We start from the raw sequence: 25,877 nt of genomic DNA, 5'->3' as shown, positions 1-25,877 counted from the left end.
GAGCATATGCACTAACAACATTCATCATTACACCATCAAATTCCAGCTTCATAAACATCACTCTATCCGACACTCTTTTCACCTCCAAAACACTCTTAGCATACTCTTCCTTCAGGATTGAAACAAATGTTGATGACCAAAAAATGTTAACTTTGCAAATTATGACACACTGCTTGCCATTCTAATACACGTGCACACACACACACACACACACACACACACACACACACACACACACACACACACACACACACACACACACACACACACACACACACACATGTGTTTATATATATATATATGGTTTCACTTCTAAACCTCGAAGCTTATATTTCTGAGTCTTAGCATCTTGAGAAGAAAATAATGAAACTTTGGAATCCTGAATGGCAGATTTCATGCATGGTAAGTAAACGCATAGCCAACTGGAACTCATGTAGAAGCCAACATGCCCTGTTCTCCACTGTAGTGTGATTCCGGAGTTGCTATATTTAGTTGGAAGGTGTGGGGGGTGCAGCCCCCCCACATGGAGGATGTGTTGGGTGTAGCCCCCCACCTTGCTGAGTTTTAATTACCTCGGTGTGAAGTTTGGTGTAAGTTGGACAAGTCTTCACTTACCATGTGTGAAATCCACCGTTCAGGATTTCGATGTTTCATTATTTTCATCTCAAGATTTTAAGGCTCAGTAATATGGGCTTTGAGATTTAGAAGTGAATCCATATATACATATATTTGCTATCACAAAATTTTGAAGGGAAGGAACACCCAGTATTACATTACCAGACTGGATTTTATTTCATTTCACACATGTAACAAAATTATTTACACCTTGCATTGCCTACAAGTTTGATTAAACGATGTACATTTTCTTTTCTTATGCTTTTAATTGTGCAGATCCTTCCAGACATTATCTTGGACATATCACATTTCTATAAGCTACTGTTTCCGTTATAATCACACACTTTACCTTTTGTGCCTCATTTTTTACATTATTGTCAGGCACAGTTGTAATGTTACCCACTTCTACTTTATCTATAATCACTGTTATCTGCATATCTTCTAATTTCCTTCACTATGCACATATCCAGCGCTTTACTAAAATCATTTCTGATTCTCTCAACATTTTTTTTCTTAATATGTTATTTTGGTACTATGATATGTCTATATCTGATCAGTGAATTATGTAACTCACGAAATACATGCACTTTTATTCTGTCGTTTAGTTTTGGAGTAAGTTGGTTCCTTGTTAAAATAACTGTCCAATCAATAACAGATTATTCTTTGTCTCCTTACAAACTGGTTCCCTATAAGAACAGTGAGATCCAATCCTGTGAGACTGAATACTTCAAAAAATAAAAGAAAAACATGAAATCTAAACTTTTATACCTATAATTTAGGTTTTGTAGCATGATGAGCATGCCTTTGTTGAAGGCTGAGCGTCGAGCTGGCACCTCGGCATTTCATAAAAATCCACTGCCAGTCATTAGCAGACCGGAGTTGCGCTGTGCCGACCCCTTACCGGGAAAAGCCAAAAGACAAACAACAAGTATGATGAAACCTTCACTACACTCAGTGACATGGGGAATGTGCCAGACATGTACTCAGCATTTTCCTTCAGATAAGAGAGGCTTCTCCCAGATATGGCAAACTCTGACTTATTATATATTACTATACATTTGCCCTGTAACTCAGTTATTTGAAGGATCACAACCAAGTTCAATGAACTTTAAATAGATACCGAATTAAATGTATGCATTATAACATCTAACATGTTCCTGTTCGTCACTGTGAAATTAGATGTATAGATATCTTAATGACTTCCTCTCCTGTAAAGTGTAGGAACATTCCACCCTGAATGTTTCCTGTTTTGTGATCAAGCTCACTTACTGTGAGTAACAGGCTGAACTTCTGAATCCATCGTTTTCAGGCTTCTGACAAGTTACTATGAAGACTGTCAGGCATTAGCGGATTTATAAAGGAAACGTCTATAGACTTTTGCTTTAATGTGAAACACAGGATAAATTAGAGTCAGTGGTTTGGGGAAGGAGGTGGGGAGAAATTCAGTATTATAACAATTTTTTTTTTACGCCACTATTGCAAGCTTAAAGATAAAAAACTTAATGACAACATGTTATTGAACTTATGTCCATAGTCTGCAAACTGTGGCATTTTACACAGGTGACAACTCATTTTGTATTCTTTGGCACATACAGTAGCTCAAAATACAATTCATGCACTGCATACATGTTTTGAAACTCTACAAGATATAGCTATAATTATGTGACAATTGCAAAGCAATGAGGCAAAACACAGCCATGATGTTGACTCATCTCCCATAACACCTCATTATTAAAACTATATATCACTATATATACATGCCATTGTGCCAGAAGTCACTGTATAATTCTAGATGCAATAATCTGCTTAAAAATGTATTGACATCATATTTCAATACAAAAATCAGTTTTATTTTAGATGCTAACAAGACTAACACTGAACCAAATACCATTACACTCTATTAACTGCCTATCACTATCAAAGATACTAACTTGGCATATTCACTGTAGAGCTTGTCACTTTAACAATGCCTCCTCAACATGATTCAAAACAGTTACAAATCTATCAGAAGAAATTGCCTAATCTGCCTACAAAGGCATTCCTATTGTACCTTGCACATTATGTACAAAACCTTAGGGTTTGACATGACTGCCAAGACATACTCATTTTCACAATAAATGAAATTTTAACAAAGCACAGGACTGTGTTCCATCTACAGGTACATTTCATTAATAAGAGAAGTCATTTATGAATTTGTGCTAAGCTTGGCAGCTTTTTACCATTGCAGGGGAAACAGATTGGCAGCTTTCTTAAACACACAGCTTAATAGACATATTTGAAAAACTGACCACAGTGTGGTAATATATTTGAGAAATACCAATAGAATTATTATTAGTGCGATATATTATTGTGGTACATCTGACAAGGATAAATATTGGGGCTGCTTTAAATTAAACTGCACATATCTGAAACCCACTGCAAAATAATTTATTGTTCTGAAATAAAACAATAGTTGTGCAACATTGCTGATTAGAAGAATATTTGGATGTTTTCAGATTTTTTTTCTTGCAATAATGTACTATTACACTTTAATGTTAGTCCTTTTCAAAAAAAGTCGTCTGATTCACGTTGTTTTAATTGTATTATTTTGTTTATTTTGAAAATAATCTAATAAGAAAGTGTTTAAAAATGGCACAGTTTGAAGTGGCTTTGGAAATGGGTAAACAGAAATGAGTGATTGAGTGCTATTTTACCAGCTAAATTCACAAACTACTTCCAGACATTGCACGTACATATTGGGTGTAGGTACACTGAAGGCTTCAAACCTCCAGTAGATTATAACATATTTAGATGTCTTTTGGTGAACCCAAAATGACCTCTCAGTTTCTTTATTCAAGACTTTTGATCAAAGCCAAAATAATGGGGGGGGATAAAAGCCCCAAATCATTAATGGATTATAGCTGTTACTATAATTTACTTAAAAAGTGAATAGAATGACATTTGTATTAATATGCATGTTTTGAAGATTAAGAAGAATGTAACTCGTGTCTGGCATTCTTGACCAACCATAATCCTCAGTGATTTACCAGACAGTCAACAATATTATATGGAACAGATCAAAAAAGTATGAGACAGAATCAGGAATGTTCTGCAAAGCTGAGAGCCATGAGACAGCCATCTCTTAAAAATAAAAGAATAAAACATTGTGCAATAAAATAATAAAACCTCATGCATATCCTCTTAGATTGCTCACATAAAAATACACATCAACTGATCCTATGCAACTTTAACACCAATTGTCTCACTCACAATCAATATGACCTAAATAGTTTCCTACCTCTGAGCGCTCCATCTATCAAGTGATTAGGCAACCAACTAAACCAGACAAAATAGTAATAATAATAAAAATAACAATAACATCATTTCTGACCTACTCATTACCAGCCATCACATGAAATATCCACTATAGTGCATTCTCAAATCATAAGTGACCACTACACCATAGTTTTCTAATATTCATTAAAGGAGTCCAAAGCCCACCTCATCTACCACTCTATCCAAATTAGTACTCCCTCAAAATCACAAAATGTTGTACATGCTATTAACATTATTAACTTGCCTATGTTACATACCATGACTAATGTCAAACAAATGATATCTTATCTAACTAGAGCACTACTTGGCATACAACACCAGCCTTATCTCTAAAGGCTGAGGCTACTTAAGGCATCTCACCCACCATGGTTGACTCCAGAATTCCAGTATAATTTCAAACAAAGAACCTTAGTTGGGAAGCCATGGGAACAAAGAAAATATCCTATCAATCATGGCTTCTGCATAACTTTGCATAACCAAGACAATAAATAAAAAAAAAATAAACAATCACTGAATTAAAGCCATTTACGTTTGTAAGAACTTCCAAATTTTCTAACCTGAGATTTTTCTGAAAAGATGTTAATCACTTCTCTGGTCATACCAAATGCCATTATATCAAAGACTGTATAATTCAATCTAACTGTGTAACTGTATTCAATAATACTTATCTAGATAACGCATTGAACAACTACCTTAAACCTCTACTTGTTGAGCACTACCTACCACAATTTTATGTAACGCAAATGTGTCTAAGGGAAAGTAAAATGCTTACACACTGTCTTCCCAGTCAGGCCCTTCATAGCTCAGATGATCACTTCCCAGATTACTTAAAAAATAATGGAGACATTATATCCAAACACATAAGAAGCAGATCTAGCCACCTGGTGGTGTAAACATTGGCTGTATATGATGTTCACTTTTGAAGTTATACCCTTAAACCATGTGCAACTCTGTAAAAAGAAGGGCTTTTGATGGATGGATGGATGGATGGATGGATTGATGGATAGCTGGATGGATTGATGGATGGGTGGATGGTGGGATGGATGGACTGATGGATGAATGGATGCTTGGATTATATCCCAACACATATGCTGCACATTCAGTCTATCAGACATGCAACAAACTTTCTCTAACATTTGAAAGAGGGTTATAGTCATCCACATCCACAGATGTACCAATGTCTGCACTACCACAGAGTTCAGAATCATCATCTTTGTTCCCTACCAAGGAAAATTACTTCAGCAAGCTGTCTACAACAATCTTATATTATCCTTATCAGTATAACACACTATGCTCATACCAGCATTGTTTCATAAAACACAGAGCCACTCACAGAGCTCTGTACACACTAACTGATATCATATTCATCAGCGCTAATAAAGGCATCGCACTGGTAGCATGTGTGCTGATTTATCCAAACCCCTTACCTCATTTAACCATGCACTTTTACTTAACTTGCGTATTCAAACTTTGATCACTCCCTTTTGCACTGGTTGGCCAGTGACCTATTATACAGTACCTTATTTGCAAAATACGTCAGTTTTTAATCAACACCACAAAAAATAAAAAAATAAATCACTGCAGGAGTTCCCAAGGGTCCATCGCCATATCTATTGTTTCAGTCTTTTCATGATTGCTTTACATACTAAGCAAAAAACAACTGACCACTCTTTTTGCCATTGTCATCCATCCATCCATCCGCTGTTTTCAGGTCAAAGTCTTTGCCATCCACAGATTTTGTTAAGTAAGCAGAGAACAGGCTTTTCTTCTGTATATCACACACACACACACACACACACACACACACACACACACATGCCTATGGACAGTTTAGAATTTCTGATCCAGCTATTTCTGGGATGTTGAAGAAAATCAGAATACCTAAAGAAAATCCATCCAAAACCAAGGAGGACATACACGAACACCACGCAGGTGTCCCTTCTGAGAACTAAACAAAAGAACCTGCTGATATGAGGTGCCAGTGTTACTCGCTGCACCTCTGTATCATCATATAAATAGTCTTCTTTGATTCTTCTTCTTCCAGTTACAGTACAATACTAGAAACACTCCAAAATACATTTTGCACCCATCATTACATAGCAAACAGTTGATAATGAACAATCAAATGACCAAGGTAATTATCTTTGGTCCACCCAAAAAGCTAAACAAATTTGCATCTTCTAATTTTCCCGTACCATATAAAAAAAAAAAAAACAGTCTGTAAAATGTTTCTTCTCTTTCAAACACCTCAAAGTCACTCTTGACCTCAGCTTAAGTGTAAGTTTACAAATCAACAACTTAAAGACTAAAATATCTATGCTGTCTTTTGATGCCATAAAATCTTGAATCACTACTGGCAAAAATATCCTACAGACTGAGAAGGAATGCTCTATTATAGTATGCATATATGCCTCTAATAAAAAAACTACCAATCTATTTGAAATAAAACAGATTCATATTCTTATTGCCTAAAAATGAATACCTGTGTATCGGACTCCATAGAGGCGACTCACTACCGCTTTTCGCCTTGTCCATAAGACTGTTTACTGTTTTTTGGACTTCCACTAATCTAATTAGCCACAGACTGGCCATCAGAGAAAATTTTTATTAGTACTACTGATAATTTAATACAGCCACAATAATAGACAGGCATAATAACTCACTATCATCTTCCGAACATATCTTCTCCAACCTGGTTCCTAAACTATAGGAACTCTGTCCTGGCTGAACTCTGCAACATACCCATCTGTAGCAAATACAGAAATAAATTGTAAACCTTTGCTAGAAATAGAGTCATTTGTATCTGCTTCAACTATTGACCATTAATATAAACTTACCTAACAATATTGTTAGCCTGAACAATATTCATCATCATATCTTTCATTTGCAAATGCCTTCTTCTGGAATAACTGTACTCTTCCCAAATCTCCTGTAGATTCAGTACAATAGCTAACTAACCTAGACTTAAACTCAAATTGTACCCAACTTTTATGTAGCAAATGCTTTCATGAACTGTAAATGTGTACCTTTTGTTCATTTCCCCAATGATACTCTACTGATTTTTAATTAGCTTTTTATTCATTTGAAATGTTATACTATATTTGCATTATTTTGAGTCTGAATTGTACTCTATTGTTCTGTTTCAAGTTCATAATTACTCACTTGAAACTTTGTAATACACTTGTATTTCTATTACTTTGTTATGTAATTACTTCATTCACTTTCTTTTGTAAGTCTCAGGTAGTGGTTGAAATTAGTCCCAATGGATCACCTCATTACCTTGGGAAGATAACAAAGATACAGACAGATTAGCACAAATAAACAAATGGAAACATACATAATTAAACAAATTGAAAAACTGTCTGTTACACTATAACCTACCCATAAATCGTTGCTATTGGACAGTGTTTGATGATTTACTCTGTCATTTTCCCACATCCATTTTCACTGATGAACGTTACTTTTTCTTTTCCATACCTCGCAATGATGTTTAAAGGAGATAAGGATGAATTTCTGATGCACTCCTTCCTGCACCTTCCCTGCATCCTCTACAGACTGGCATCCATCTTTCTCTCATGCTTGTATGATGCGTTAGATTTAGCAGTTCCTCCAGCACTATATCTGTAAAATTATAAGCAACACACTTAAATGAGTTCACACTAAAATTTCATAGCAAATAAATTACATAAAATGCTAACTTGTATGGCTAACTTGCTGGCACATAAATACTGTTCCTTGCCTGGGTACATAAAAATAAGGTTGGAGTTCTTCATCCTGTTAAACATTCTACAAGCCCCCTACTCAATGTTTAATATAATTGAAAGTGATGTGATGAAGATTCTTGGCAAAAAAAAGACAGCACTGATGAGTCTTCATATACTCTTCCCACCATTACACAAATGGTATGAACTATACCCTTAATTACATGTCTCAGGAGAAGCTGTGCTATTCTAGAAAGTGGCAGCTGTTCTAGTAACTTCTGTTAGACTATCACTAAAAGCTCCTTTGCAGATCCTGAAACAATGTTAGCAGTCATTTTTTTCTAAAACCTGATAAGACTCAGAGGACAATGGTTAAAATACTGCAGCATGATATTTGACCATGGCCCTCCCTATGCTCTATGTATACTTTGTGCATTCTCTCTACACTAAACTTTAGCAACAATCCTCCACAGGTAGCATAGAAGAATTAAGCTCTGATTACTGCTCAGGGGATCAGTGTTCAACCAGCAGCTCTGGCACTTCACAGCATAGACAGGGAGGATGGGTGTTTCTATCATACGGAGTGGGTGATGGTGGTTCCTGGCCAGCCGTACCGAGTGCTCCAAGCATGACTTGACATTTTTCTGAAAGAAGTGGTGGGTCTAAAGTGGGAGAGGCATTTAGGGAAGGATATGGACATATCCACATAAGTCAGTGGTGGGAGTCCTTGTTATGCCTATGGGGGAGCTCACATTTGCAAATAATGGGATGTAGGTGGCCTGGTGATGCAAGTGCCCATGTTACCACCAAAGGAAGGAGTCAGAGCCTCAGTTACAAATGTTCTCATTTACAAGGAATGAAATTTCACCAATATTTGGTTTGCACAGGACAACTAGTTTGCAGTGGCAAACACTGCCCCTAGATTTGCAACTCAGGTACTCCTGACATTACTTTATATTGCTTTATATTCTCACTCCAACCGTCTAATCAATATAAAAAGGATCTATTGCAATGCATATGAACTTGCCCACTATTTCTGTTACCAGCTTGTTGGATATGGGCATCTTGAGGTAATATAGAAATTGCCTTATGTTTACTGACAACCAGATAATTCTCAAACAAACGTATATGGTATGTGAGAGATGTATTTATGCATTGTCACTGGAGACAAAACTCTCACATAAAAGTACTCCTAATGTCAATAAGGTTATCAGTAGTACACATGCTGCACCCATCACACACAATTCAAAGCAGACATATAGACCAACATATGCCGAGGTACTTAAATGTAACCTTCATAAACCCCAAATACTTCCTAGATGAAGTACACATAACAAATACACTCACCAGCCCCAAACACACTCTTTTAAAACAACACCCACATCAACACATACAGCCACAACTCAAGGAGCCTCTACTTCTAAGCCCATAAGGCAAGCCACCACACAGTCAAACATTGTGGCCATTGGAGACTCCATTATGAGACACACGTATGTCCCTCTCACCAGGATGAGTAAGGAAAAGGTCATGGTTATTTGCTTATTAGTTTGTCGGTTGCTTATCAGAGGCTAGTATCCACCACATTGCATATGCACTCAGGTCATTAGACCACAAATACCAGTGTTATTCAGTCATAGTCCCTATGGCTGGAACACATGACCTGAGACATACCTCCCTAGACTCTATGAAGACAGACATCATGGAGCTCTTGTAATATGTGTCCCTGGCTAGTATAAGCCTAGCTTTGAGCATCATTTTGCCTTCTCCAAAGATGATGCTACAGTATGAAAAAAAGCCGACTGACTTTAATAAGTGGCTTAGTTTAGTATCTGGTGTAATTCTAAGGGGGTGCAACATTTGTCAGCATGGAAGGAGATGATCAACATGCCATGCTGCTTTGCAAGGGATGGTCTGCACCTCTCCCATCTAGGCTTTCAAATATTAGCTAAAACATTGTCTTCCACCATAGTACCTTTTTTAGGCAATGCCAAACTGACAGTACTTCTGACATAGCAAATCAAAACCAAGAAAATGTAAAGGTATTACTGTTCAGTGCTTGGAGTCTATACAAAAACTCCACTCCCTAGAAGCTCTCTTCACCATAGAGAATACTGATGTCTGTACAGTCACTGAGACACGGTTTGAAGCCACGGAGAACACACAAGCAGTGCACGGTTATAATTCCTTCCACACATTTAGAATAGCTAATGCACAGACAGTAACTAAAGTTGGAGGTGTCTTGATTTACATCAAAAATAAATATACCTCAAGGCTGAACTAGACAATGCACTTCTCCATGTTCAAATCACTTTCCATTCCATATTACAGGCTTACTTACTAATTTATTTTCATTTATTAACAATTATAGGCCATTGATCCAAATGGAGCATTTTTAGGTTCAACCCAGGAAGTAAAAATAAATTAAAGCAAGATTAACAAAAACAGCTATGGTGCGATATGTTAAACAGCAACATAAAATAACAGTGACAGAAGTTACAGTATTTGTTCAGAGCAAAAAAGTGAATCTTAATATACTGTATAATATGTACAAATTATATACATAAAACATAGCTAGAAAGTCATGAGAAGGAGAACTGAAACATGGGGGGGGTGAATTATGAGATTGTAGTAATACAATTTTAGGTGGACAGCAGAAGCAGGCAGTGAAATAAAAATGGTTGGGTGGATTTGTATTGTAGCTTGCTACTGACAATGAGCACTAATTCTGGAAAAAAAAATGTATTGAAAACAGATATTACTGAAAATGTATGTGTTGCTTCTTATATGTTTTTTTTTTTTTTTTTGCTGTTGTTGATTTCATAACTTAGGGCAGCCGGAGAATGATTTGAGATTTGTTGCTAAGGATTTCTATAATGGAGGGGTACTAAAACAGAAACTATTAGGGATCTGTAAAAAATGGATTAAGTCAGAGTGGCAATTAAGGTTATAGGAGGGCCTCTATTTTGTTACCCACTGGCAAAGAAGAGGAAGAAGTCTAGGTGGACTAGTTTATAGAATATATCTCTGACATCAAGAGAAATCTTGATGAGTAGATGGGAAATAGAAATAGAAAATTCAGCCTGGGGATCACTCCAGTGGCTCTACTCGACAAAGAGACTGGTTGCTAAGATCGGGTGGCATGATGCCAGGGTCATTTTCTTTCTTTATTTTATTTTATTTTATTTAAGTTTGATGACCAGGGAAGTCCACTGGGCCAAGAAGAGCCCATTTTCAGTGGAGGCCCAGGGCGAAAAGCTCCACAATAATTGCAAGTTACATTTCACATGTTACAAAAGGACATAGTTCATACAGCTAATTAAACATTTACAGATAAGCTCCATGATATTTGCAATTGACTTGTCACAATCTTACAAAAATGAAAATACATAAATTCAGTACAGAAATTTCAACATTTACATAAAGTGAATATTTTTGTTATAAACTCAATTGTAGGTTTAACATTTCAAAATATATAGCTACTAGCCATTAGTAGGTTACGACAATATTATGTATGAACAGGGTAATAGTATAACTGAGATTGGAGAGTATAGCACAATAGATATTAGTGAGAAAAATAGTTTTTGGTAGGGGAAGGAGTGTTTTGGGTGGGATGAAGTAATAGTAGAGGTAGCTGGATGACTCAGTGCAAGGTGGACTGAGGGGGGGTTAAGTTGGGGCATGGCAAGGGCATTCCCATTTGGAAGAAAGTTGAGAGAGTAGCTGAGATTTGAAATTTGTATGGTTAGGTAGGTTGTGTAGGTGTGTGGGGAGAGAGTTCCACTGTTTAGCTAAGGAGTGGGATGGCAGTAGATGGCCAGGAGGTCATGTAGGTTTGTGGACCTGAAGGAGATTTTGTTTTTTGGATCTGAGTGAGCGGTTGGGAATGTAAGGTTTTAGGCAAGTAGCGAGAGCTGGGCAGTTGGCAGGTTTAAAGATGAGCTTGTGGGCAATGGTGAGTTGTAGGTAACTGTGGTAGTTGGGTAGTTCAAGCCAGCTGAGGGTGAGGAGGGAGTGGCAGTGGTGGGATGAGTTTTTTGAATTGGTTGCAAATTTGGAGATCTTGTGCTAGCAGGATTCAAGTTTGGGCTGAAGGCCAAGATGGAGATTGATGAAAAGAGGGGCACCATACATAAGGGAGGGAGGTAGGAAGGTGGATGCAATGGGTGGAGGGGCTTAGGAAGCAGTTGTGCCTATAGAGGAGACCTAACTTTTTATGGGCTTTCTTGATTGTGGAGTGGATGTGGGTGTCAAATTTTAGTTCTTCATTAATAATGATGCCAAGAAGCTTGGTGTTGGGAACGATTTCAAGGAGGGTGTTGTTTTAGGCTCTGTATGGTGAATGTGGATTTGTCAATGGAATTTTTGGTAGGGGAAAAACATTAGTTTGATTTTATTTGCATTTAGAGCAAAATGGCTAGTAATCCTATGGGCTAGGCTTGTAGAGGCTCCAGGGTCATTACCCTAGTACACACCTATGAACATGTAGACACAAGACAGAGTGGTGGTGTTCTCTTTGTGGGACAAGACTGAAGACGCTACAAATTATAATTGGTGCAGTTTGCAAGCAGGACATTTTTTGGATGCTGCTGTGATAATAGAAAACCCATATTTAATGTGGGCAAGGACTCTTTACCATTTTCCTTTCTCTCTGTTGGAGAAAGGAAATGAACATTTGTTTTTAGGCTAAAACAGGAGTAGGTTTATTTTTGTTCAAGATATAGTATTGTAAGGTGAGATTTTGATCTAAGCAAATTCACAGATATTTGCATCTTGGGATTTTCTACTGGCTCCTGGTTAATGTGAAGTATGTTCCAGTGCTGTGGATTGTTGATAATTTTTGCTATGTAACTATTTTTTTTATTTATCGTTGCAAGTATGTAAGTATTTATGTATGCATGTACTGATGCTTAATCAGCAATTTTCTTTTTTTTTTTTTATAAAAAATAGACTTTGCTCTATAAAAACATGCCATTAGTTTCAAAAATAAGTGGGATGTATAGATGGTCATCTTCATGTAGTTTACTAATAAAAATAAAAAATTAAATAAGATAAAAACTGACCCTGACTTAAAACAGGTTACTTCCTAAGTCTTTTTAGATGTGTTAATGACCTTTCTAAGAAAGCAGTGATGTACATTTATGGCTCGGTGATACAGCAGCTTCCAAATTATTATTAATAAGTTAGATTATAAATAATGATTTGCAAGCTGTTTTATGACGTAACCACAAATGCAGAAAACTAATTGCTTTCATAGCTTTCATATGTACTACTTTTTTAATTTGCTCATTTAACTTAAAAAAAATTCTAACATTTTTAGGCAATATCAAAATGACAAAACTACCAACATAGCAAAAAGAAAAAAGAAAAAAAAAAGGAAAACAAAAAAAATATATAAAACCAACCATAAAGGTGCTACTGCTCTATGCTAGGAGCCTAAACAATAGACTCCATACCCTACAAGCTCTGAAGAATGTAGACATCTGTATTGTTACTGAGACTTCATTTAAAGCCACAGAAAATACTCTGGCAATGGTAAGTTACAGTTGCTTCCACACAATTAGACAAACAACAACACAAACAGGGGCTAAAGGTGGAAGTGGCTTGATTTATGTTATCAGCAAATACAACTCCATATTAGTTAAACAGGATAATACCCCAAAGTTTATCCTTATCCAGTTGTCCATAGACAAAGTTCCATACCATGTCTTGGCCAGTTTCAGGTCACCGTCTATGATTAATAAAGCTGAAAAGTTGTACCTGCACCTACTGGAAGTGCTCAATATCCAACCAAACACTGTCTTCATGTGAGACTTTATCTACCTATCTATAGACTGGAAATGTACACTGCTTCTAACTCCTTGGACCAGATACTGTGCACTCAAAACAGGGGATCAAACATACCAGAATTGGTACTTACCAACATGGACAAGCATTGCACCACCATTTTACGTCCTCATTGGTAAGGCTAAATCACAAAGCTGTCTCCCTGAAAATAAAGATCAACTCAACTACACCAATAATAGTTAGGAACTATTATAAAGCTAACTATATTCTATTAATTGATAGTTTGCCTAAAGTTCCCGCAAACCTCAATCACATTGCTGACTATGCAGAATTCTTCATAGAAACTCTGTACAAATATGTAAATAGCTGCATTGAGGTTGCTGTACCTACCAGAAGAAAACATAGCTCTAAAACCAAAAACAAACCTCATTGGTTAAATTTCTAACCGTATCATGATATACAAGAAAAGAAAAAAGTTATTGGCAAAATCAGAAAGGGCATCTCTCATAGAGACAAGACCCCCCCGATTCAACTAAGCAAGAAATTAAGAGGTCTAATAAGGTCCAAAAGGCTAGTAATGAGGTCAGGATAGCCTCTTAGGCTAAGGACAATAACAAGGTCTTCTTCAGCTATGTCAGAACCTTAAAGGTAACACATAGCAATGTGCAGATCTAGTGGTAATGGCGCAACCTGAACAGGGTGAAATAATTAATCTTCTTGCTGAGAAATTTATCTCTAACTACACCCCTACCCCACTACCCCCTGTGAAATCCCTTCTAGCATATCTTCCCAACTATCAAGAGGAAGCAGGTCCTCATGGCAGTCGCTAAAGCCAAAGAAAAACTACTTCAGTGCATCTTGACAGTATCCCCACTTGCCTCCTAAATAGCCACAAACATGAGCTATCAGGACCAGCTAGGGTAGTCTTCAACTACAGACTTAAAACAGGTTACTTCCTAAGTGAATGAAGGGCTACAACAGTTATCTCTCTCCACAATGTAGGACATCAACCAACCCCCAAGAACTACAGACCCATCAGCATGACAATTCTAATATACAAAACCATGGAAGGAGTTATCATGGAAATAATAAACAAGGACATAGGCAACCTACAGACACTGAACCCATCCCAGTTTGCCTTTGTCAAGGGATGCCTACTCACCCTGATAAACTTCTTCAAGAGTGTCATCAAGGTTATGGATGAGGGAAAAATGGTGCACGTTGCTTTATACAATACCTCATTTGAGTGTTGTTGACAAACTCTCAGAACTAGGCATAAATCCTTACATAACTTACTGGATTGCTGGCTGGCAGGCTCACAGATAGGACCCAAAGAGTCAAGATCGGTAAGACAACTTCCACAGGGGAACCAGTCAGCAGTGATGCCCCTCAGGCTCTGTGCTGGGTCTGTTTCTGTTTGACATCTACTTCTCAGACGTTAAGGGTAATGTTAAAGGCCTCTGACTCACAAGTTCACAAGTGACTGTAAATTAGGAACTATCATAGATTAACCCCCCCCCCCCAGAGCACCAACGTTGTACAACAGGATATGACACAAATAAATACTTGGCACCAGAGCCATAGATTAAATCTCATAGCGAAGAAATACATTATAGTGCCCTTTGGGAACCTGTCCACCCAAGCCAATTACTCCACTCATAAAACACTTTTAACAGTTGACACTGTAGTTGGATTTGGATACATATGTAGATAACAATTTGGCCTTCAACCGACATATAGCTAAGACTCATACCTCTCAGCTGTACAGATTTTCGCAGAATGTCCAGATTTTTGCCTCATATTTTTGGTGTGTTCCTCCTAAAATCTGTACTTTTATGGTAAATAGCTGAGGACTGAAGTCATTAAATAATGACGTTTGAGTTTAAGATTCCACATCCTTCAGAAAATTTATGCCAATGCAAAACCTATTATTCTATCAACTTTCTAAGTTTGTAAGAGCAATATTTAAAATCTGTCCCTATTTATCCACCCATAATTTTTGGCGTTGTCCAGATTTTTTGCTCTGAGAGGTTGAGAGGTATGAGCCAAGTTAGTAAGAAAAAAATTCTGTCACCTAAGTCACCTAACTCATAAGCAAGGGTATGGAATCCAGGTCTGAGAAAGTTATAGTACCAATCTACTCAGCCCTTATCATACCCATCATCAAATACAATGCCACCTTAGTCATGCATCTAACCAGGTCCCAGCAGCAGTTGAAATGCCCTCAGAGTTTCTCCCCAGGAGAATCCAGAGTATGAATAACCTGTCCTACTCAGTTTGCATTAAAGCCCTTTCTCTTTACGCGATCTCCTAACAGTTACCAAGAGGTAAACTTTGCCTGACATGTAAGGCATCTTCAGACCCTACTCTGCTGGACATCTTGCACACCCGCAAAACAAACAGTACAAGGAACACTAGATCTAAGGACCTGAACTTTTTCCTATGACACAAATAAAACATGCTGGAGAGACCAATATGTATCTCAAAGGATCCCTGCACTATAGAACAGGCTCCCTGTCCATGTGAATTGAAGTGCATCCTGGACCCTTTACAATGAGAAACCTTGATCATTGGATGGGAAATCATAAATTCACCCCCAGTCTGAATCTCTTGTCCCTGATCGACAGAGTATCACATTAAGTTAACTAAATTCAAACTAACATACTCCCACATAATACTTAGCTGCCTCTTTACCAACATATGGCCACCATGCTGGCTTCCAATGTAATTAAGGGCAAAACTGGGTTGGGTTGCATGGCTAGGCTTATAAAAACTCAAGTAGTCGATAGCCTAGGGCAAATATATAAATCTATGAGCAGGAATGTAGATGTGAAAGATAAAAAAAATAATAAAAGTCCTTTCTTAGCAGTTCTTGCATCTAATAGAACTGGAAGATGTTTATGAATATGCCTATCCTGTGGGAGAGTGGAGTCAGCCATGGAATGCATCAGTTGCTTTATAGGAGAAATTAGGATGTGAAAGGTAAAGTCTAAAAGTGTGTGTCAACCTTGCCAAGCCATTGATAGGAAGTAGCCTTCACAGTGGGAGTACCAAACAAGCATCTATGTGGGGAAGGCATTGTGACCCTCTTGCTGGCACAATTTCCTCATACTCTCCACCCAGGGGGTAGAATTTCAGCCATTCTAAGGTTCCTCATAGCCAAGATACCAGTGAGAACACAAGCATCCTTTATGATGCACCCTCCTGGGGTTGGACTTATACTCCCCTTGATGACTCCTCACCATGCAGGGGCAAATGAGCTCAAATCTGATTGTAGTTGATGTGACACCAGGGAAATACTGCCAGTCCAGCTATCTGAGCTTTTGTAAATAATTATATGTCACTTGAAAATATGAATATAATTTATATAGAAATGTGACACTGCCAGCCCAGCTTTCTGGAATTTTGTAAATAATAATATGTCATTGTGAATAGTAATATGATTCATATGCTTGTCTTACAAATGTAAAAGAACTGTATGTTATGTACTGAGCATAAGAATGTAACCACAGTGTACCCTACTGGAAAAGAATAGAAATGTACTTAAATATATACCTGTGCAAAATTATGTTTTAATAATAGAAGGTGGAACATACAGAATTAACTTGCAAAGCTTCAAGAAAATAAGTTGAAAAAGTAAAGTGTTTTATGATTGTGTTATCTCTCAGTAAGCAGACACAGTGTCTAGAGCTAGAGGTTTTCCTATTGTCTTGAAACAGAAATAATTACTAGGTTTCAAATGTAAAAGTGTTTTCTTGTCTTCCTAGCAGATGCACACTTCTGAGAGATATGTATTTTTGACACAGAGGTGTTAAATTCTAAGTATCTGTTTATCCTGGGAACTCAAGGGAGATCACAAAGAGTGATGTAATCCAAGCTAACTCAGCAGTAATGTTGATTATTATTTTAAGAACTCTCTCAAAGACTGGGAATTTTGTATCTTGTCTTGGACCTAGAAACATCCCACTCAGCACTTCTGCCTGCTTTTTGCTTTGTAAGAAAGTCTAGGGTACAATAATTTCTCTTAGATATAGATAGGAATATAGTAAATATTAGTTTAGATATGTTCTGTATTTATTTGAGACTGCCTGCAATGTTGTTTTAAAATATTTCCTGTGATTCTGAACTATACAGTTACTGTGTTGAGTATTATCTTGCTCTTTTATTATTTATTATTAAACATATTTAAACATTTTAATTGTGGATGGTTTGTTTAGAGATATTTAAGCTCTTAGAGTTCTTGCATATTTATTTGGTGACACTGTGTAGGCCACTCCTAAATAGCCTTAGTATTGGTCACACTTACGATTTGGATTAATAGTGCAACTACACAGTAGGATTAGACACCCTTTGTAAGCGCATTATACTAGCTGATAATTAGTGGTGGCTTGGCAGCTGGTACTACCTTATAAGCTGGGCAGAAGGGGGTATAGCTAGTAAACCTGTGCCAGCCTTCCCCAGGTGTATGTGTGTGTTTGTATATAAATCAAATCTTAAAGTGTGTGTCTGCAACTACTTGGGTAGGACACAAAGTAATGGGTGGACAGAGAGGGTGCTGAAGGTCTTAGAATGGCCACTCAGCTGACATCTCAATCCTATAGCTGTGCCAGTGGGGAGTCTTGCTGAGGATTTTTAGAAAGAAGGAGAAAGCAGCCCCAGACTGACTGTGCTTTCTGTGTGCTCTTAAGGGAAACTGCACTTTACTGTGTGTGTGTACTTGTAATCCTCCAAATGTGTATGTTCCTCACTGGTGCTAGTGGTGAGGATTGAGACTCCCTGATTACTGGGCCAGTACAGGGGCATCATATATTAATTGTTTGGCAGTGGTGGGATACCCATATCACATATTAATTGGTTAGCAGTGGTGGGATATCCATATCACATATTAATTGGTTGACTGTGGTGAGTTAGCCATATCACATATTAATTGGCTTGTAGTGGTGTAGATATTGAATTCCTGTAGCTTATTGAAGGTGTTTGTACTCTCAATCAGCCATGCAGTGAACATTCAGAGTTCATATCACAGTTCTTTTATTTTTTTGTTAGCTCAGTTAGTCAGGGAGAGCAGGCAAGCAAGTCAGAAGAGGAGTATGGCAAGCTGATAAGGAGCCAGTTGGCTGATATGTGCCAGGTTAAAGGACTTGTGCATGCCAACCTGACTAAAGCAGACATGAGTGCAGCTAAAGTCACAGCTGCATCACAGCATAGCAACCAGGAGGGCAATCAGAGCCGTGGACATGTACAACTCTCAGAAAACCAACAGCTCAACCTTACTACAAATTACTTAAAAATCTGTCTGGAGTTAAAGACACTTGAGTTGGAGGCCAAGTGTTTGGAAATAACAAAAAAAAAAAAATCAACCCCAACTGCCAAAGGTGTCCCAAAGTGGTACAACAAAGTAGGAAAATATTCAAGGTACACAACAATGAGCTGGCTCATTCTCAACAGCAATAAAGACATTCTTTATTTAATGAAAAACAATAAAAGTGATAAAACATATGACATTCCTAGCTGAGATAAGCGATTTCCGCTTTTTAAGCCTTCTTCAGATCAAGTGCTGGGTAAAAACATATATATTGTGTTTCAGCCAATCCAGTGGCTTAAAATATTTTTATCCTATCAGCAGTGCACCTCTTAACTCTTAGTCCTTGGTCAGAAACAAACTCTGCACAGGATCTAACTTCCAATCAAAATCCTTTACTGCTGCTATAGCGTCCTCAATCAGGTACGTACACTCTCTGTTCTTTGCATCTCTGCACTCAGAAAAGGTTGACACCCTATAGTGTATAAGTACCAATCAAATTCTTTAAGTATTGTTTCCTTCCAATCACTGGTGCAGCCTATTAGAGTACTGTTACCAAGCCTTCAGTCAATATTGTAAACACTGCCATTTCTTCATTGCTCATAAGAACTTTTCCATTACTTACCTGCTACAAAAAGCTGACAATGTTAACCTAATGAAGTGGTTTTACCACTTCTTTAACTTAATTTTAGTATTTTATTTTTATTATTCCTGTTCATCTTTGCTTTAACTATACATTGCCATCTATTAGCAAAAGCTTCCTAGTGAAAAAAAGAAAAACACATTAAGCAAAGTTTCCTCATTGCTTCATACGAGGAACAAATGCCTTACAGAAAGAATCTAATCCTGGTTTTCTGCATATAATCTTTTGGTTCAACAGAAAATATAAAACATGCTAGATACTAGCAGAAAAAAATGAATGACTAAGAACACGCTTAGGATAAATCCTATTATGCCCCCAAGTTTACCGTGTACTCCAATAAGGAAGTATAGCCATTACAAGGACTGCCCTTATGGTAAGTATAAGTTTATCTTGCCTTTGCAGGATACAATTATAACTTTTATTATTTATTTTTACTGTTTATTGTTACAAAGTGCCATCCTCCAATTTCCACAGGAGAATGTAACTAATAGAAACACAACCCACTGGACAATAAAAGTCCCCTATATGTCCTATTGATGAGAGGCTACTAATTAGTTCCACTCCTCAGAATACGAAGACAGAATTCCTTAGTGAACAGGATGAAAGGGAGTAGGGGGGAAGGGAGTGGAGTGAAATGTATCAACTGACTTGGACAGTCCAAACAATTACAATCTCAAAACTGTGCGAGTTTAAAAATAAACCATTATAAGCAAACCAACTAATATTGGATTAGTGCTGAAACTGCTTCCCATCCCTGTGCCCTCCCGAATATAAAACTCTGTTCAATCAGAGGGAAGCACAGGTCCCCACAACTCACATGTCATACCTATGTTCTCACATACTTATTACAATTTAGATTAAAGGAATGATATCAGTTTAATTAGCAGTTAAGCATCTATTCTTTAAAACTGGTTTCAATGGGATCATAATTTTAAGACCAGGTGTTTGATGGACTTGCAGATTCATAATCCAACCTATTTCACAAATTTATGTGAGGTTTTGTATATCTCCGCCTCTAAGATTGGTTGATATAGTTTCCAAAGCTTTAAATGTAAACGTATGGTTGGGATTATGCACAATATGGTTTGCTAACGCATTCATTGTGTCTTTATATCTGGTGTCTCTTGGATGTCATTGTATCCTTTCTTTAAACTTCTGATCCATTTTACCTATATAAAAACCTAGGCATTTACCACAAGTTGCTAAGTAAACCAAATGTTTGGTATTGCAGGTGGCTTCTGCTTTTACAGTAAATTATTTTGCTGTTATCGGATATATAAAGGTTTTTTTAGCATCAATAAAAGGACAAGCTTTAAACCTTCAACATCTGTGGGTGCCCTGGTGTACAGTCATTCCATCCATTAGATCAGACTTGAATGAATTTGTTACAGACATCAGATTATTTGGCAGAAATATGACTTTAAAAACAATATTTGGTAGTGATGGGAGACTCATATCCAACCAATATAATACAGCAAGTACTTTTACACCTGTTAACCATCCAGCCATTGAACTATTTATACACCTCTCTGAAAGAGAGGTTGCCAAACTACAAGAAGATAGATTCAATAAAGGACATTATTTTAATATGACACAACAAAAAAGAAAAGCCTTATTCCTTCTGCAATCAAGGGATGATATAGTAATAAAACCATCCGATAAAGGAGGAGCAATTGTGGTCTTGGACCCAGCATGGTACAGAGCAGGCATGTTTAAGATATTAAGTAATACTCGTACATAAAGCATTATTAGTTACCATGAATTGAGTCGAATGGTATCTCACCTAGAAGACTCCCTTCAGGATATGCTGATGAAAATGATGCATTAGTCAGGATTTAAAAAACTTTTTTGAAGTATCCAAACCTAAGAACCAAACTAGCAAATGGAACAAACAGGCACGATGTAGAACTACACCACACATTGAACAATATTCCACAAGTTATGCGCTTTCTTCCCCAACTGCAAGGGACTTCATTAGAACAAATGAATGTAACATCCCAGCCTTTTTATATATGTACCCCACCCCAGTTAATCATGTTTAATTGCTTAATTTAATAGAAAGCTTTAAAACATAAAAAGCTAAAACATAATCTAAACTCAACCCATACATGCTAAACGTGTGTTGTGTGTATGAATTAAAACACTATCCTAAAATACTTTTTAACTTTAAAATACTAGCTATGCTAGTCATTTCATTGATTCCTAGATACTCCACAGCATTCAAATGCAGTTGCCATTTCAGCTCACTGATGTCCAAATGTATATCTAGACATTTTCCCTGTGTGTCTTTTTTAAGCTGTTGTATTGCCAGGAACTTAAAAGCGCCCTCTTTTTGGTCCTGCACATGCTTACTTTTGTGCCTAAAATGGGCTTGTAAATCAGATTGTCACGCTTGTTTTTTACTTCCATACAAATTTCATTCAATAGACTACTAGGATAACTCCTTTGATCAAATAATTGGATTATGAACTCTGTTTCTCTTAAGAAATCATCTTGCTGGCTAACCATCCTGGCAGCCCACACCAACTGTCCCTTAACTACAGAGTTCTTCTGATGGTGCAGGTGCCAGCTATCATAATCTAGGTATGAGTTGGAAAATGTCGGTTTTCTGTAAATATTGGTAATAAAACTCTTACCATCTTGATCAATTTTTAAACCCACGTCCAGATAGGTAATATTTTTTTGTGATATTCATAGGTAAACTTCAAAAAATCTACAGTATCATTGATGTAAACCAAAAACTCATTTAATTCAATCTCAGAACCCTTCCAAATCAGAAAAAGGTCATCCAAAAACCTAGTGTAATGTATTATCTTGGAGGCAAAGGGACTTTGCATAACATATTTTTGCTCCCAAAATGATATGATTAAGTTTGCAAATATGGGGGCACATGCTGCCCCCAGTGCTACCCTCTTCACACTTTTAGCATGTATGGGTTAAGTTTATATTATGTTTTAACTTTTTATGTTTTAAATGTTTTCTATTAAATTAAACAATTAAACATGATTAATCAGGGTGGGGTACATATATAAAAAAGGCTAAGATGTTACATTCATTTGTTCTGATGAAGTCCCTTGCAGTTGGGGAAGAAAACGCTTATCTTGTGGAATATTGTTCAATGTGTGGTTTTTGAACTATTAAAGTGGTGTATTTCTACATCGTACCTGCTTATTCCATTTGCTGGTTTGGTTCTTCAATTTGTTGTTGTTGCAAAAATGTACTAAGTATCCAAACCTACAATACCAGTAATCAGTGGCCTACCAAAGATCCATAAAAATCTTAATGACCCTCCACTACAACCTATAGTTGCAGGAAGAGGATTGTTAACGGAACCTCTATCTATGTATCTAGAAAATGAACTTGAACCACAATTCTCCAAAGTCAAGGTAGTCCTAAGAGATACAGGAAGTTTCCTTACAGATTTATACTTAAAGATGGAAACTTTAACAGAAACAAGTGACCTGATTTTAGTAACCCTTGATGTGAATAGTCATTTTACAGTCATACTGCATTCATATGGTATAGATGCCATCAGAGAGTTATCCCTATCAATAGGATTTAGAGCAGATTTAATCTGTTCTTTATTGGAACTAATCCTAGAGAATAATATCTTTACCTATGGAAATACTTACTACTGGCAAACATGAGGTGTACCGATGAGCACCCCATGTGCCAACAGTTATTCTAACTTGGTGTTAACATACTGGGAGTCTGAAAAAGTACTCTCTGAGGCCACTCCATGGAGTAAATATATTTTCTATTATGGTCGATTTGTAGATGATATTTTTATCTTGTGGTAGGGTTCATAAGAACAGTTGGCAGCATTTTTGGAATATCTACATTCCACCATGGAATTTCTAAAGTTCTCTATGAACTACTCTAAATAGGAAATTTAATCCCTAGATGTCTGCTTATGACTTGACATAGAAGTTGGTTTAAGCACTACCATTCACAGGAAAAATACTTGGAGGAATCATTAACTCCATGCATCCTTAACACATCTTCAAGAATATCATGGAGAATCAGGTCACTCATATTTTGAGACTGTGTACAGAAGAACAAGGTTTTGATCAAGAAACTCGACATCTTTATCAGCATTTGAAAGATAAAGGTTATTGAGATATAGATCTTGAGGCAAGAATGAAGACTGGAATAGTAAGGGGCACTAAAGGACGCCCATATTTTTCCAAGCAATCATGTGGTGAGGTCAATTAAACCATTAAACATGAATCTCAGTGACTAAAGTGTCTTCTTACTTACAGTACTGATAAAAAATGGATTTGTGAAATAGTAAAGAGATTTTGGCCTGTCCTAACTGAGGATGATAAGATTAAGGATTTAGTAGGTGAACAGCCAAGGTTTGTGTTCAAGAACAAAAACATCAAAAGATTAGATTGCAATAAAGATGGTCTCCCTAAAAAGAAAAGTGTCTTACACCAGGGCACCCACAGATGCAGAAGGTGTAAAACTTGTCCTTTTATTGATGCTAAAAAAAACCTTTATACATCTGATAACAGAAAAAGAAAAAGCTGTAGCCACCTGCAATACCAAACATCTGCTTTACTTAGCAACTTTTGGGAAATGCCCAGGTTTTCATATAGGTAAAAATGGATCAGAAGTTTAAAGAAAGGATACTATGACATCTAAGAGACATCAGATATAAAGACATGATGAATGCGTTAGCAAACCATATTGTGCATAATCCCAGCCATGCATTTACATTTAAAGCTTTGGAATCTATATCAACCAAACTTAGAGGTGGAGATATACAAAACCTCACATAAATTTGTGAAATAGGTTGGATTACGTATATGCAAGCCCACCGACCATCAAGTCTTAATATTATGCTACCACTGAAACCCGTTTTAAAGAATGGACACTTAACTGTTAATTGAACTTATATCATTCCTTTAAGCTAAGTTGTAATAAGTATGTGAGAACTTAGGTATGACATGTGAGTTGTGGGGACCTGTGCTCCCCTCTGATTGATTAGAGTTTTATATTCAGGAGGGCATAGAGATGGGAAGCAGTTTCAGTAATAATCCAATATTAGTTGGTCTGCTCATATTGGTTTATTTTCATCCCTGCACAATTTTGAGATTGTAATTGTTTGGACTGTCCAAGTCAGTCAGTACATTTCACCCCCCTCCCTCCTCCCTACTCCCTTTCATCCTGTTCACTAAGGGATTCCACCCTCATATTCTGAGGAACTAATTAGTAGCCTCTAATCAATAGGACATATAGGGGACTTTTAGTGTCCAATGGGTTGTGTTTCTGTTAGTTACATCCTCCAGTTGTGATCGGAGGATGGCTCTTGGTAACAATAAACAATAAAAAATAAATAATAAAGATGATAGTTGTATCCTCCAAAGGCAAGATAAACTAATAATTACCATAAGGACAGTCCTTGTAATGGTTGTACTTCCTTATTTGAGTACACTGTAAACTGGTGGTTTAATAAGAGTTACCCTAAGCATGTTCTTATTCATTAATTTTTTTCTGGAAATATTTAGAATGTTTTATATTTTCTGTTGAACCAAAAGATTATATGCAGAAAATCAGGATGAGATCCTTTTTGTAAGGCTTTTGTTCCTCATATGAAGCAATGAGGAAACTTTGCTTAATGTGTTTTTTTTTTCACCAGGACGCTTTTGCTAATAGATGGCAATGTATAGATGAAGCTTAGATGAACAGGAATAATAAAAATAAAACACTAAAATTAAGTTAAAGAAGTGGTCAGACCACTTCATTAGGTCAACATTGTCAGCTTTTTATAACAGGTTAGTAATGGAAAAGTTCTTATGAGCAATGAAGAAATGGCAGTGTTTACAAGATTGACTGAAAGCTTGGAAACAACACTCTAATAAGCTGCACCAGTGATTGGAAGGAAACAATACTTAAAGAATTTGATTGGTACTTATACACTATAGGGTATTAGCCTTTTCTGTGTGCAGAGATGCAAAGAACAGAGTGTGTACATACCTGATTGAGGATGCTACAGCAGCAGCTTAAGGATTTCGATTGGAAGTTAGATCCTGTGCAGAGTTTGTTTCTGACCAAGGACTAAGAGTTAAGAGGTGCACTGCTGATAGGATAACAAATATTTTAAGCCACTGGATTGGCTTCAACTCAATATATGTTTTTACCAAGCCCTTGTTATTTATGATATGAAGAAGGCTCAGAATTTTGTGTTTTTATCACTTTTATTGTTTTTCTTCTAATAAAGAGTGTGTTTATCGCTGTTGACAAAGAGCAAGCTTGTGGTGGTGTACCTTGATGGTTTTCCTAAAGTGTTTGGAAATAGAAGCAGCAGAGAGACTGAGACATCTGGAGGCACTGGAAAATGAGAAACTTTGATGTCTGCAGGCTGAGGAGAATGAGGAACAGAGGCAACATGAAAAGCAGATGCTGGCTCTTTGCCAGAGTCTCAGAGGTAATGAGGAATGGAGTAACTGAACCCCAGAAGCAACAGAGGTCAGTAAATTTCTTCCACAATTTGCAGAGGGGGATAATTTTC

This window comes from Protopterus annectens, chromosome 6.part0, assembly GCF_019279795.1.
Source record: "Protopterus annectens isolate FY-2018-M chromosome 6.part0, PAN1.0, whole genome shotgun sequence".
NCBI classification, from domain to species: Eukaryota; Metazoa; Chordata; order Ceratodontiformes; family Protopteridae; genus Protopterus; species Protopterus annectens.
This window is presented reverse-complemented; position numbering follows the sequence as displayed.